The sequence below is a fragment of the Lathamus discolor genome, chromosome 5, assembly GCF_037157495.1.
Source record: "Lathamus discolor isolate bLatDis1 chromosome 5, bLatDis1.hap1, whole genome shotgun sequence".
Lineage (NCBI taxonomy): Eukaryota > Metazoa > Chordata > Aves > Psittaciformes > Psittacidae > Lathamus > Lathamus discolor.
In genome coordinates this window covers 110792774-110809547 of record NC_088888.1, presented here as the reverse complement: position 1 = coordinate 110809547, position 16774 = coordinate 110792774, and the positions used below count along the sequence as shown (strand labels likewise).

The window sequence follows — 16774 nt, the reverse complement described above, 5'->3', positions numbered from 1 at the left end:
GCAGGTTTATTTGTTGTTTTTAGAAAATCAAAGGACCTCCTTTTCAGACATCATGCTGTGCTATGGTTTTCCCAGAAGCTGATGTGAAGAGCAGGTCTGCCCAAGGTTTTAAACTGAAGGAGGGTAGGTTTAGACTGGACATAAAAAAACTCTCACTACGATGAGAGTGGAGAGACACTGGAGCAGATCACCCAGAGAAGTTGTGAGTGCTCCACACATTTCTGGAAGTGATCAAGGTCAGGTTGGACAGGGCTCTGAGCAACCTGGTCTAGTGGAAAGTGTCCCTGCTCGTGGCAGTGGGGTTGGAACTGGATGAGCTTTTAAGGTTCCTCCGGACCTAAAGTATTCTCTGATTCTCTGACTCCAATCCTGCTAACCTCTAGATCATCTTCTATGAACAAAAAAAAGGCAGAATTTCTCATACTTCTCTGGCTTACAGAGGCAGCGACCACAGCCATGGCTTGCAGGGAGAATCAGCAGTTGCCAGTGTTTCACCTCCAGAGAGCTGACAGCCAATGGCAAGCCTGACACCGAAGAGGTGCCCTTGAGAAGGTCAGAGCAGTAGCTAATACAAACTGACAAAGAGGCACCAAAATAGCTAAAACAATAGAAGAAAGTAAATAGGCACTGATTTATCCACTTACATCCACAGGAAGGGCTTCTACAGCAAATATTACATTAAGTAAAGAACACCAAATCATTAAGTCCCAAAAACTGACAGACTCACTTGAGTGTGGTTTTCAATTAAACAACACATCATCTTTGTGGCCCAGGAAGTAGAAATTCCTCGAGGACAGCAAAAAACCCAGCAGACTAAAAAGCCATTAACACATCAGGGATCTTTTATTGTCCCATTGGATGCTGATTACAATCCTGCTCAGACAAGATACAAACACATTTCTAGCACATCTCCTCGGCAGAGCAAGAACTACCTACATGCTGGAGAAAACAATGAATTAAACTTCCACTGTTCAACAAACCGTCAAAGACATGAGTTAATGGTTATAACCTGCATTAATGTTGTAAACTAAAGGCAATGTTAAAATGATCAATGCAGAAGTGGCTGTGGAAGATTAAGATGTCCCCATTCCCAGCTTGCCTGCAGAGAATCTCACACTCGCAGCCAAAGAGTTCACATGAGCATTTCTCATTTGCTTCAGCACAAGAAGCCTGGGTTGAAGAGCTGCTGTAGAGGGCTCAGCCCAGCCTGGAGGACTCAACAGCACCGCAGATAAAGGACTAATCACAAGAACTGCGCTGCTGGATGAACTTACAGAAGCCACCATCTTTGCCATGTAGGTTGTGACCAACGGTGGAGGGAAAATGACACTGGGTTACACCAGCAGGGGCATCACCAGCAGAAATAAAGATGTCATTATCCCACTGTACTCAGTGCTTATCAGGCCACACCTGGAATACTGTTTGCAGTTTTGGACTCTGCTGTACAAAAAAGATGTGGATGGGCTGGAGAGGGTCCAGAGAAGGCCATAGAGATGATCCAAGCACTGGGCAGCCGTGTGAGGAAAGGCTGAGAGAGCTGGGCTTGCTCAGTCTGGAGAAGAGAAGGCTCAGGAGAGACCTTAATCCCATGTTCTAGTATTTAAAGGGTGGATAGAAAGAAAACAGAGACTCCCTTTTTACAAGGAGTCCCATGGAAAAGATGATGGGTGATGGGCATAAGTTGCTCCAGGAGAGATTCTGGTTGGATGCAAGAGGAAAATTTTTCACCATGAGAACAATCAGCCACTGGAATAATCTCCCCAGGAAAATGGTGACTCCTCAGTGTTGGACACTGTTAAGATTTGGCTTGACAGGGTGCTGGACAATCTAGTCTAGGTCATGCTTTGTCTAGAAAGGCTCGACAAGATGATCCTTGAGGTTACTTCCAACCTGGGATTCTATGATCTCAGACACTGTCAGCTTTTCTGCAGCTGTTGTGTGGTCACAGTCAAATAATTGGGCTGGATTCACATAGAAATGTGAAAGCCTAAAGAAAAGGTGCATTTTCTTGAAATTTCTAGGAGTGAGGCAAACAGATGGTTTGTTCCAAAAGATAAGCAAAACTGCAAGCTGGGGATTAAACCAAAGTAGCCAAAATAAATCAAATCAAAGCAACGTTTAATGGAAGATGAGCAAATCTTTACTTAGACATTTTAATTTTTTGAAGGAGATAAGCACCAGAAGTTCTACGCAATGGAAGAGGCACGTGTCTCAGATACTTCCTGTATAAACAAAGCTCACAACCTAACTGGCCAACTATAAGACTTACATGTGGAAACAAGGGCACTTCATGGTACTTTTGGAAAAAAGGAACAGAAAGAGTTCTCAGATGTGAAACTACAGCCAGCTCCCGTATCACAACAGCTCTTCCTTAATTTTACACAGAAAAGCCAGAGTCACCAGCAGACATCTGAAATCCCATCGACTGTTTTCTTCTCAAAATATGCTTGAAACCTTGTTTTTAGCACTGTGCAGGTGCCACAACATATAAACATCTAACAGAACAGAAACAGGTGTTTCAACATCACACAAACAAGGACTGCAGCAGAATCAAACCACCAAATGAAAACAAAACGGGGAGACTTGAACACCTTCAACAAGGTGAATGCTTGTAATATAGACTTGTTTTGCTCCTGATGGCTGGCTCTAACATCTTCCTGATGAATATGGAAAGAAACAGAGGCCCCCATATGCTCATTCTAACTTTTCGTCTAAAAAAAAACCACCCAACCAAAACCAAACCCCCAAAAGCCATAAAGACTCAATTCTTCAGTGTTTGTATTTGGCAACCTAAAAAGAGAAATACATCTCCTGCTCTTGTGGCTGCAGGCTGACCAGCAGAATTGCAAGATGCCTGACTCGAAGATGTGGTATTGCTGGTGGGTGTCCTCTGCAAAGCAGCTGAAGCTTCAGAAATCTCCCTGCACATGGTCCATGGCAGCTGTCCTGTCCACTCTCAACCAGGCAACCTAGAGAGCCTTTTCCAGTGGGCATGGTGGGGGCTCCTGGTTTCTTTGTGCTCTTTGCTTTTTAAAAGCAAGGCTTCAGGAGTGCCCCAATGACTTTAATTCATACATGGCACAACAAGTCTGGGGTTTCTTCTTCCTAAGTCCCCAAAAGTGCTGTATGCATCTTTGTCTTGATCAGCAGGACGCCATTTCAAACACATGGCTAAAACAACACCCCTCTCTAAAACTAACAAAAGAGGTGGAATGATTTAGAAGTACGGTGACTGCCAAGCCCATCAACTGTGTCCTTCCTAAGCTGCCAGCAGCCCCTGGGAAAAGGGAACGGCAAGGCAGAGGTTACTACTTCAAGGAAACTCACCTATGGTAAATACATCTCACCAGATACCATTTATAAAGTGTTGCAACACTTGAAAACACTGTTAACAGCAGGAAATGTGTTTAAAGTGGAAGGAATATGATCATTAAGGCATAAAAAGGGAGTTTCAGCTCAGCAAAGACCTAGGGCTAGGGTGGGGGAGGGAGCGTCTCAGCAGTTGCATTTACATTTTTTCATCTCAAAGCCCCATCACAGGATAAAGGGGATGGGAACTCAATCACAGCAACTGAATTACATGCCAAGCCAAAAAGTCCATTTGCTAGAGGAAAGAATGAAATTTGATAAGGCAGGTGGGGAAAAATAAGGAAAGGCTGCTAGGTGCCAGATGGGACGAAGGCAGGGCTCCCCCCAGCTTCCCCTACACAACTGCAGGGGCTAACCCACCAGTCCCCTAAAGTAGGGGAAATCCAGAGCAGCCAAGGAGGCACCTCACCCTTGAAATTAATCTAGAACTCACTCTTCCTCCTCACAACGATATCCGATTTCGTACTTAAGAATTTAACCCTTTGCTTGCATCCGTCAAGCTGCCTGACATTAAGAGGTGTCTCATGTAAAGCCTGGCTGGTGCTGGGTGCAGGATTTGTACTGACTGTTTTGGAGAGGACACGGGGGAAGAACTAAATAAAGAAGAAATGCTGTGTATAGCCCAGCCTGCTGCATGCTCCAGCCCATGACCCTAGGTCTGTAAACTCCCAGCCTGGGTGAGTATTCATCCCACCTGGAAAGTAGAAGGTCAGCAGCAGTGAGAAACCACTGCCACCCTACGAGGTCACCTCTTCAGAAGCTGAAGCTGGTCAGATACCAGAGAAAAAACTAAAGACATCTTAAGATTTGCAGGAGCTAAGATATTTTTGTTTGCATGTGATATGGCTTACCCACTTCCAGTCAAAGTGTAGCTGTTATATGCAGAGGGAAAGGTGATCTTTTTGCAGTGAAAAATCCTGAATCCCATTTATAAAGCAAAGCGCAGTTTAATAATTAACTCTGAGCAGCATTCCCAGCACTGGACTGGGGCTCTCCTGGTTTCTTACTACTAACAGGCAGCCCCCCCCCCCCCCAGCTCCTCTCTGCCTGGACAACTCCAAGCTAACACTCAGGACAGCACACAGCAATACAGAAGTGATATAATTTCCAAATTTTATAACCATGCCCAATTACTGCCATCATTTGTGCCAGAAATGAAAGATACCAAGGCAGAGAGCAAAGAGCCTTGCCCAAAAATGCAGGGCAAACACGAGAGAGACAAACAGAGCAGGGCACAGCGGGGGTGTGAGGGGGTGGCTCCCTAGCTACCACCATCTTAGGTGTCTGATTATCTACCTTCTGCCCACCAAACGGATCAGGAGAGGACACGTAGAACAGGGGCACTGCCATCTCCAAGCCACCACAGCAATCTTCCCACCACAATTTAGGGGAGAAGTCAACTGAAGGACACAACCCAGTGGCCAAAGCAGCCTATGGAGGACATACAGCACCAGTATCTTAATGGAACCAGTATTTACACCAAACTGAAGAGGATCATAGAAGCGAGCGACATCAATCCAGAGGGAAATATCCTATTTTCCATTGCACTGTAGCCAAAATCAGTTCCAACACACAAGTTTCTTGCAACACCAGCGATCTCACACAGGGAATTGTGATACAAGCCATATAAAATTTCATCAGACCAAACCAGCTGTACATGTAATTATGGCATGTCAGCTTCAAGTTGGGTTTCCAGGGGAATTAGCAGGGGTACAGGTCCTCCCTTCTCCTGTGCCCTCACAGTCCACAGTAAGAAGTACTTCTGCTCCTGATGGAGAGAGGCTGCAAATCTCACAGCCGTCCAGTAGCTGCAGCAAACACATCACCCAGATGCTCCCTGTTTTCCTATTTTACTCATTTCTAAATATATTCTACTGTCTTCCTGAGTTACCACTCCATTACAAGAATCTTCCTTTCAGATACTGCTGGCTGTGGGCAAACCACAGAAGTGTTCAAGTTGTTACATGCATCAGCTAGTAAGAGCTACCAGGATGCTGAGTACACACTTCTTGCTCTGGAAAATGTAGTAGCCCTTACCATAAAATATTTTGGTTTCCTAAGTTCATGACTTTTAGAATTCTCTAGTTATGGCCTCAATTCAGCTGATCAACACCATGAGCCAGCTTACAGCATAACACTGACTTACCAAAAACACATATTATTCTTTAACACAAATCCCTTGCATACCATTCTGCCACTGCAGCAATTAACTATTCAATTTTGCAAAACATATTGGGAAAGAGCAGTTGATTCAGGCAATAATTTCATCTTTATGAGCTTTTAAAACAACTCTTGTAGCTACATATGCAATGCTGACTGACTGCACATCTCATACGAAAACAACTCAAAGAATGCCAAGGACAGAGAAAAACAGTGACTTGTGCTTTCAGCAGCCTCAATAATTAATTCTGCATGAAGAGGTGCTCCAGTAAAAAACCACCTCCGTGACAGGTTTAAACATTTTCTGCCAGAGGAAAGAAGAAAGAGAGACCTACAACCTTACCTCTGTCTTCCCGAGGGGAAAGATGGTTCATGGGAAAAACTGGACTCTTCTGTTGATTAAACAGCAAACCAGCAGGATCCTAGAGCCTCAGCAAACACCAGCGTCGACCTTCCATGGGCAATCTTCACATGAACTCTTCTGATAGGAGACCAGCATCAATTACTGAGTCCTGCGGAGAAGAAGACAGTTTGCTTGCATAATCTTTCATTTCAATTTCTGGATTCTCATTCACACGGTGGAATTTTCAGTGGTTTAACTAGAAAAACAACAAAATTGAGGCCAACTATTAATTCACAGCAGCAGCATTCATAGCTTGCTGCCCTTCTCAATACTATCAATTGCAAGGTATCTTTTTTATTTCATTGGAAAAGAACTCACCAAGGTTCCTCAAGCTTTAAGCTACCTGGGGAAATAAAGTAAATGAAAGCTTAATACTGCTTTTTTATAAATTCTTCCCTCCCTCTTTGCCAATGCCACTCCTAAGAAATAAAGATTACCCTCCAGAAAAACACAGCACGGATCGCGCAGCAAATCTGCCATAGTGAAACAGCATCTATGCAACACAGGAGATAAAAACTAGCACCAGAAAATTACAGTCAGTGTTTACAGCCAACAGGCTGCAGACCACCACCGAACTCATAAAACTCAAAGATAACGAGATCCTTCCCTGCCTCACAAAGGCAATAGTAAATTGCCATTGTTACTAAGCATTAAGCTAGAACCTGATCAAGGGGATTTCTCCAGTTCCTCCTTTTCCACAGACTCTCTGTATTGCCTTTGATAAACAGGTAAGCTCTGAACCTGAGATAAGCGTAACTATCTCTCTCCCAAAACACATATGCCATAAAAAGACACCAAGACTGCAGTATCATAGAATCATAGAATGGTTTGTGTTGGAAAGGACCTTAAAGACAATCCAATTCCACACCCCTGCCATTGGCAGGAACACACCTTCCACTAGACCAGATTGCACTCTCTCTCCCTCACAGGTTACTAGGATTATTGGGTTAAATTTATACTGCTAAATTCCAGCATCTGAAGTTAGATGAGAGGAGTACCACCATGAATTCAAAACCTGCTTGTCTCTATTGCCGCTCCTACTATTACAAAAAAATTCCTTACATGGATACGGTCATTAGTATACTGTCTTAATATCGTATCTGTCATTAGCAACACAAGAGTCTTACAAAACAGTCTTTGTAATTTACTCATGAAAAATCACGCAGGCAAAAGGAAGGAGAGAAACACAGACGGCAGCATTGTCTCCAAGGCACTGGCAAAGAACAACTGTGGAAGTTTATGGATCCACATCCGAACCAAAAGGTATGACTAGAGCACATCCCGACAGGAGACAGGATGCCTGCCTCGTTAAGCATCCCTTTATTATACACACATGCACATAAATGAACACAAAAGATGCACAAACTTCTGTATTGCTCAAGCTTCCAGCCTGAAAGTTGCATTTTACCAGTAGAAGACAATCCTTTAGTTTCTAAATAATATATATGTTATATATATATAACATACATAAGTATATATATTCAATACATACAATCTCTATAAAAAAGCAGGACCAGCTGCTTTCATTACCCCTACAGTAAACAGACCAAATAATGCTGAGGAGCATTAAAACCAAAAACACATAAATAATACCGGAAACTTTAAGAACATGTTTCCAGACTCCCAGGGCAAGGTGTGTCTGGGAGGGATTAAGCTCCCAAAACTAAAAGGGAAAGATGCTCCTGCTTCAAAAAAATGAAATCTCTCTCCTCAACCTGGCTCTCATGAAAGTGAAAGCAACAATCAGAAGAAAATGTACATACAGCAAAGACAAACTGTTGGTATATTAAAAGGCATCAGAAATTACGTGAAACAGCAAGAGAAGCAACATACAATGAGAGGAACCACAATACTCACAGGTTTGAGCGCATCAGGTTATAAAAATTACCTAGGAACAGCAAATTTCAGCAATGGCTGAGAGCTGTTACTGCACAGAAACAGAGCAACCACCAGCGGTATTATAGGAACGGCAGAAGAATGCAACAAATATTTCTGTTCATTAATTAAGAAAGAAACCAGATGGTGTAGTCGTGCCACAGGAAACATTTTCTATTCCAAACAGCAATGCAGGCAGATGTGAACTAACAGCTAACAGAGCTGGTCCTTTTTAAGTCCAGAGATCTACAACTGCATCCCAGGGGCTTTAAAAGAACTGGACAGGAAAAACTCTGGATCATTTATCATAGCTTCCTGCAAGGGTTAACTTGGGAGGTTTGAGAGCATTGGAGGACACGCTGCTGTGTCAATATTTTAAATGCATGAGCAGGATGACCAAGCTAACAACAAGCTATCAGTCGAGCTCACATCTCAGGGAGAAAAGGAAAATGCTGGTATAAAATCTAATTAGGAATTCTATGAAGTAAATAACTGATGGCTATCGACACATAGGTCTTAAATCAATTGTACATGTTTTCTATTAAGACTACGAGATTGGCTGCAAATTGTAAGAGCCCTGATGCAACATACTCAGAACTCAGTAAATCATTTAACTTTGCAAAGTATGATTTCTCAAGTAACTGGAATTACATTACATAAGGTGGAATATATTAAATAGATTAATAATTGGCCAAGCAACAAGTCACAAAACAGAACTAGACCATCATTAATCACGTGCTCATACAGAAGTCCCAGAAGGAACAGCTCTTGTGCCTACATTACTCATCCTCCTGCAACCCATGAGCAAAAGCCACTGAAACTCAGAATCAGGCTGACTCCTAAAGCTGCAGATAGTGAAGGACAAGAGATACAGACCCCTTACCAACGTGACTACAAGCATTTGGGAAGAGAAACCCTCCCCAGTCCAGATGAGATGTGACACACCAGCAGCCTGTGAAGCCAGCGGCAGCCTGTTCAGTGCAAGAACAAGGGGGCAAGAAATGAAAGTAGCAGGTGGTGAGTCCAAAACCAAACCAGAGACAGCAGTTTCTTTACATATGACTCCTTTAAGCGGTTTAGCCCTTGCTGCAGGATGTTGTGCACGCTAAACATCTGCGCGAGCTCAAGGGAAGACCTGCCATGTCACAGAGCAGATACCCACAATGGTTACTAATAAAATGCACATCATCTCTGGCTGGGAAAGTCCTGGAGATGTAGACAGATCAGAGGGTGGAAAGTTGGGAAAGTGTCTGCCCAGTTCTCACATCCTTCTGGAGGCTCCACAGAGCGCAGATCCATCACTGCTGTGTTCATATTCTCAAAGCATAGAGGATACTGTACTGTGGAAAAGACCTCAGTGGTGATGGACCACCAACTACACATGGCTTCCCCATGCAGCTTCCTTTGGCATCAGCACTACAGGGTCCACGTGCATGAAAAAAAATTCCTGAGTGTTGGAAGCTCAACACTATTTCAAACACAACTCAAGGAGGTCCTAGCGCAGTGCAGGTGACCATATCAGGCACTAATAACAACCTCTCCTCTTCCACAGACAATGGAGCTGTGGCTTCTGAACCAGAAGTAGTCCCAGAGTCACCCCGGACTGCAGCGCAGTCGCACAGGAAGTAGTGGGGTGATGCCATCCAAGGGTCATCGGATGATCCGAGCATAGATCACAAACACTGACACACAGGTCAATGACCTACGATCATCACAGATCAGCAGAAGAAAGAAGGTTTGAAAAGCAGAGAGAAACATATACCTCATTTAGACAGCACCAAAGATCCTAATCATCATCATCACCATCATCATCACCATCATCATCATCTCAAGCACAAACACAGGCTGGGTAGAGACTGGATTGAGAGCAGCCCTGAGGAGAAGGACTTGGGTGTGTTGGTCAATGAGAAGCTCCCCATGACCCAGCAGTGTGTGCTTGAGCCTAGAAACCAACTGTGCGCTGGGCTGCACCATGATCAGCCTCACCAGCAGGTCAAGGGAGGGCATTCTCCCTCTCTACTCCCCTCTTGTGAGAAACCCCACTGCAGTCCCACTTCCAGCTCTGGGGCCCCAACATGAGAAGGATGTGGAGGTGTTGGAGTGAGTCCAGAGGAGGCCACAAAGATGCTCCAAAGGCTGCAGCACCTCTGCTATGGAGACAGGCTGAGAGAGCTGGGCTTGTTCAGCCTGGGGAAGAGTTGGAACCAGACGAGCTTTAAGGTTCTTTACAACCCAAACCATTTTATGATTCCAGACATAATTCCCTGACAGAACCATTCCATTCAAACACGTTCTTCCATGCTTCACATGCTTTCTTGTTCTCAACCGTATGAAGATTTTGTTAAGCTTTCCCAGGTCACTACTATGCAACTGGTCTGCTGACCACTACCAGCAGTCCATAAATCACAGTAAAAAGCTAAAGGAGCTGGATCTTAGCCTTTCTTTCCAAAACGTAATACCTTGAGGCAATAATAAAAGATGCTTTATAAGTGCACAAGCTTTCAGTTCAAGATGTAAAGAGATATGGAGGACAGGTAAAAGAATTAAGTATCCATAGATTATATACACCAACAGCCGACGATATTTTTCCCTTTCATAAGAAAGCCTTTTAATTAGTAGGGAAATGCACTTATAAATGTCCAACATAAAAAAAACGCAAGCCCTTTCAATAAAACTTGCACTGACTGGTAACCTTTCCTCTCTTTTTTTCTTCCCCAAATCATGTATTCACCATTTTTTGCTTAAACTATTGACAGCTTTCACTGAATGGTTTGAAGTGATTTGGTTTAGGTGTATCCATGTTTTTCCCTCCAAACCCACCACAGTTGGGTTGTTCTATGCAACCCAACAAAGCACAAAGAAGAAATATCCCATCCAAGTCAATGGATTGGATCCTGGTTTTAAACAAACAGTTGAAGCTAAAGGCAAGAATGGGTTATACACAATCTTGGTAAGGATATCCTCTGAAGCTGCTCTGAGCAAAGTTCAGACCAGATGACCTCCTGACACCCCTTCCATCTAAACCATCCTGCATTAAGTAGAGCAGATTCAGTGTATCAAAAGTTCTCCTTATCCTATAAAAATGTATTCAAACACACACAGGAGAGCCTTGCTGAACCCATCAGCCTTTCCATTTGAACACCTGCTTTGAAAGTCTACTAATCAGTTGAAAAATGAGTGGAGAGTATAAAGAAGCTAAAATCTAGCATCATGTTTCATAGAATCATGGAATAGTTTGGGTTGGAAGGGACCTTGAATACCATGCAGTTCCAACCCCCTCCCATGGGCAGGGACACCTTCCACTAGACCAGGTTGCTCCAACCCCGGTCCAACCTGGCCTTGAACACTGCCAGGGATGGGGCAGCCGCAGCTTCTCTGGGCAACCTCTGCCAGTGTCTCACTACTAGTGAAGAATTTCTTCTCAAGGTCAACTGCTAGTACATTTTTCAGTAAAATATATCCACTAAACCATTTCAGACATTCCAGAAACCAGAAGAAACGACTTCCTGTCCTCCTTCGTCCAAGCTAAATCTCACCCAAAACCTTTCATCTTTAGCCTACAAGATTTTCCAGTCCGTTGAGGTCATGTGCTTTCTACTGCATCTTCAACCATGGCTCTACAGGGCTTTGCAAGTGAGTTCTCACACAGCCTGCAACAAACTAACACCACAGCACCTTTGAAGTGGTCACCATTTAGCATGTGAAACAACCATCTTTCAATACATCCCTTGTTCTATTTTACTTAAGGCTCTAAATACTTTATCAGTGACTGCTGAATAACAAAACACATGAACAAGCGTCCACCATGAAGGCAGGACCAGAAGCTCTACTCATTTGAGTGGGCTCCAGACCTACAACATGAAGACAACATGGGTCTGGGTTTGTCCAACTTCATTCCATGCTGCAACCATAGATTCCTCTCCTGTCTTTCCACCACAACACTTAGCTCCATTGGAACAGGTTGCCCAGAGAAACTGTGGCTGCCCCATCCCTGGAAGTGTTCAAGGCCAGGTTGGACAGGGCTTGAAACAACCTGGTCTAGTGGAAGGTGCCCTTGCCCGTGGCAGGCAAGTTGGAACTGGATGATATTTAAGGTTGCTTTCAACCCAGATCATTCTGTGAGTCTATGATTCAGGCAACTCTTTCAAGGCAATGCTAATTCTCACTCCATTTTAACTTTAAATTTGATTTTGTTTAATAACTTACTCACAATTCTGGCCATCTGGAAAGCCTGTTCTTCTCCTTAACTACTTTTTCATGTACTACTGCCTGATTTATACCCAATACCAAATAAGAGTTGCTGGAGATACAAAGAGAAAAGCCGTTTTGCAAGAGGGCTAAATCCGTTTGCCAGTTAACTGATGTAAATTGAAAGGTCAAAAAAACAATCACTGTATTTGGAAAGAATAACTTTACACAACTAAGACCTCAACAGAAAAAAAAAAAAAAAAAAAGTATTAACTTTGTTCCAGTAAAGCGAGTTGTCTTATCTACCCATGAGGAAGTTTAATAAACAGCTTTCTGTACTTCTAAGGTTTTGAACATGTGCCAGGTTTTGCAGGGATCTCACTCACCCTAGATGAAGCTGCAGGGCTTTAACTGAAAAGCAGAAAGTGTCAAATATGTGTTAAAAAACATCTGAAGGAGAAATTGATTGGGTTTGTTCAGTTACCTGATCGATAGCAACAGACAACGCTAATACTAAAGTCACATCTGCAAATTGCTCCTACCACTACTGACCAAGGCCAGGGAATTAACCTGCCAGCTCCCACAGCCCAGGGTACTCCCATCAGACTGGAAAGGCTCATTACGGAGCACAGGTTAGGAGCCCTACCAGACTTGCTAACTTGAGGCAAGGGCAGCTCTGGGTGCTAACAGAGGCTTGTAGGCAGTGCTGCTGCAGTCATCCAGGCAAGGAGAGGTGCAGAAATAACTCCAAGGTTGGACTAAAGCAGCCGCAAAAGCATTTTAGGTACTACCACTCAAGTCTTCTGGTCTTGACAGACTGTTCAGCAGTCATCTTTGGGAATATCTGAAGGACTGAAGAGACCAGGTTGAGTTTCACTGCCACATAATTTAGGTTTTCCCCAGCTGCAATGAGGACAAGCTGAGATGGAGGCTTGTTGGGTCCCTAAACCCCAACTATCTCCAGGTGGCACACAGGAAGAGAAGACCTCAATGGAAAGAAAAAGCCATATTTATGTACGTAACACCACATATAAGAGAACTTCTTTCAGCAGGTTTCCAAAACAATCTCATATGTCCATGAATGCTCAACCTGCCACAGGTCTCCTACAGCATCACTGGCTGTTCTTCATTCACCTGCATCATCACAACACAAAGCCCAGAGGTCCCAATTTTGATATTTATGCCATCACAATAGGGCTTTGTTGGCAGAAGTTCTCAGCTGGACCACTTAAGGAGCTGCAGGCAGTGGAAATCACACAAACCAAAATCTCTCCCTTGCCATGACTTGGCCATCATCAGCTTTGGGGAACACTGAACTGATGCAGGCTTCTGCAAAGAGAATAAACCTGAAAGCTCTTTAGCAGATGACACCTTCCAAGAGAGCTTCAGCCATTCTGCCACAGCACATGCAAGCAGGACTCCTGGTTTGCATCCTGAAAGCAGAAGTGTACTTTAAGGGGAGAAAAACAAAATCCCAAATCAAAACCTGAAACATTTTTCTATCCCCACACAACCCAGCTCCCCAGGTACCCACTAACTACATTTTGCCAAATTACTCCATAGCTTGTTCCTGGCCAATTAGATTTATGTCCAGAAACTCTCAAGTCATTAACAACCTTAACTGCACACATTATATTAGTTTTTAATAACTTCCTGATATAGATTAGATCCAACATTTTTCCTCCCTCACTGGCTGAACGTGAACTGCACAAACACACTAATTTCTGGAACAGCATCCACATTCTCAGAATATTCGGTTTCTCTCATCAGGGTAAATTTGGTTTCAAGCCAAACAACATATAAATAATTATTTACACAGCTCAGTACTCCTGCAGCTCTCAGGTTCCTTTTCTTCCAGCACCTCACAGTTATCTTAAGAAGTGTCTACCGTCATTTGCAAACTCTTTTGTCAGGCTGATGCCAAAGGGTGATAACCGCTTGCTTGCTCGATGTCAGCTCCTTGGAAAGGCTGAAATTGCATGATGTTTCCAAAGGGCTATACTTGAAGTTATCTCTGAGTAATCTAGGAGAGATGATCTTGTACAGAAGAGAGTAACTGGTTTGAAGAGCTGTGCAAATGCTAATTCTTCAGGCTGGAAAGAAGATGCATCTTTGAAGGTGGAATTTAAGCTGTCACAGGTTCCCTGTTCCAACAAACCCAGCTCCTACAACACTTTAAAAATAAACCCCTAATCTGAGATCTCCTGAAAAGAACAATCTTGATTTTAGGAACACGAGACTGACTTTTAATTCTTTCCTACTTTTTTTTTTTCCTCTCTACTCAATGCCAGTGACAATGATTAAACAATGACAAATGGGTTTGTATGGGTACCATCATGAAACAAGCTGCTGTCCAAGTAAACCATAAGTGATGCACAAAAATGCTCATGCAGCAAGCGATGCACAGACACTGGTGGCCTCAAACCCTTCACGATCACTTGAACAGCTGCACACTGGATTACAAGTACGTGGTATGGTACTTTAAACTGTTTACTTTTATACTGTCCATCATTAAAATGGGCTAAACAACAAGCACCAGCAGTTTGGCACAGATGTTCTAGCCTCGTTTTCATCCACAACAAAATGTAATCTAAAAAGACTACAGGAGAAAGTTTAATAAATAAAATATATAAAGGATATTGCATATAAAATTACGGAGTTCAAAACTTCTCATTAAAATATTAACAGAGAAGGTGTACCAGAGTCCAACTTCGCTATTAATTCCTGTCTGGACTTCCAGCACTTAATTATCCTTGTCTTACATTTTTAACACTAAAGATGCTGTAATGTCCTGGCATCATAACAATGATGGGGCAGGCATTAGAAATTATGAAATCCTAATTCTCTTGATTTCAATGAACCTGGAATTTCAGTTACATTAGACCTCAAATATAATTTCACAAGGACCTGGGTCATGCTGAGTCAAGAGGGCTGGACCACCTCTGCTATGGAGACAGGCTGAGAGAGCTGGGCTTGTTCAGCCTGGAGAAGAGAAGGCTCTGCAGAGACCTTAAAACAGCTTCCACTGCCTAAAGAGGCCAACAAGAAAGCTGGAGAGGGGCTTTTGACAAGGGCCTGTAGGGACAGTACAAGGGGGAATGTCTTTAACCTGACAGAGGGGAGATTGAGATGAGATCTTAGGAAGAAGTTCTTGGCTGTGAGGGTGCTGAGGCCCTGGTGCCCAGAGAAGCTGTGGCTGCCCCATCCCTGGCAGTGTTCAAGGCCAGGTTGCGTGGAGCTTTGAGCAATCTGGTCTAGTGGAAGGTGTCCCTGCCCATGGCAGGAGGGTTGGAACTGGATGAACTTTAAGGTCCCTTCCAAACCAAACCATTCAATGATTATATGATTCTAGGCTTGGCAGCAAGCATAAGATGAAGATGCAAAGTACTCTGCATCATCACAGGTACACAGCTCTAATAAAAATGTCACTGTCCTCGGGCCCTATGATTTCAGATCTGTATCTCTTCACCTTTATTGAATCCAAGCTCATTATATCTAGAAGCAATTCAGAAGTTTCTGAGAAGCTGACTCAATAGGTTTCTTTAAAAAGGAAAGCTAACGAAATAATTTTAGGATGTTCTTTGACGCTTCTTTTCTTTATGATTAAATCAATTGGGCCAATGAAGGGAACGAAAGAAATGAAGACAACTTTCTGAAGCAACCACCACTTCAAGAGCTGAAAACTGTTCCCTCACTGCCCTCATTACTCACATCATTATATGAGACTTTTATACAATGCAGATAGCTCAGATAAACAGACTGGATACCAACACAGAAGTACTGTGCTTATTATAATCCCTGGCTGACAATTAAATAACACAAAGCATATTAATACTAAGAAAACAATTATGCTGAAGTTATAACTCCATATGTTATGGAACAGCATAAATCCATATATGCATAATATACTAATATGTAGCTATAGCTACAAAAAGAAAATTCAGTAGTAAAATGGTAATTCTGAGGACTGTAATGACTGAAAAAACAATCCTCTAAAGTAAATCCTCCAACACTGCTATGCTACTACACACTAAAATACAGAACTGTTCAAAGTTTCAATGCATTTTTACCTTTTTTTAATTATTTCTGTATCGTATTAAAAAAAAAAAAAGTGAGACTTTAGGAAAAAAAAAAGCAAGCAACCAAACAAAACAAAACTAAAAAAAAACCCCAACCCCCCCAATAAATTACTTAAAGAAGTATGAATGTTTCTAGAAGGCTTCATCAGTCAGGCCCAAGGATGGGAAATGGCTTATGCTTCTTTCTTGTTCCACCAAAGACAGGAAAGGTGGGTGTCAGGCAAAAGAAATTCCATGTATAAGAGCATCCAACATGCAAGCTGCCACTGCACCCAGCAAAGTACCTGTATCACCATGGATGAGGACCATTAAAGGAAATATATAGCCAAAGCTTTTAAGATGACCTGCTTATCAGCCTGAAAACTTAGCCATTATAATGCCTTAGAAATAAAGGATTACTGGAAGTAGAGGGCCTGTGTTTATACAGAAGAACTATAGTGAACTTAAAAGCTTTAAAGCTCTTTCTCATGTCTTTATGCTTTAAAAAAAACCAAAGAACCAAACAAACAAAAAAACCCAAACAAACAGCACTCTAAGATGCCCTAAGTATCTGTATTTAAAACTTCAGCTATCTGAATGCTTTGCCTGAACTGATTCCCAATGGAAATTGAAAATTCTCTCCCCATTCTTTCATGTACTATTTCAGCTTAAACATTTCACCAACAGTGCTGCAGAAGGTGAGCAAGGGGATGTTGAGGGT

At 42.8% G+C, this 16774-nt stretch overlaps 1 protein-coding gene across 4 annotated transcripts in view; it reads right to left on the bottom strand.

The window, feature by feature from the left end:
• NCOA1 (nuclear receptor coactivator 1) overlaps nt 1-16774 on the bottom strand; it is a 186413-nt gene that overhangs the window by 122682 nt on the left and 46957 nt on the right. For all 4 annotated transcript variants that reach the window (XM_065681924.1, XM_065681926.1, XM_065681928.1 and 1 more), the window contains exon 2: nt 5873-6041. The gene's annotated coding sequence lies outside the window, so the exon portion shown is untranslated. The remainder of the gene's footprint in view (nt 1-5872; nt 6042-16774) is intronic.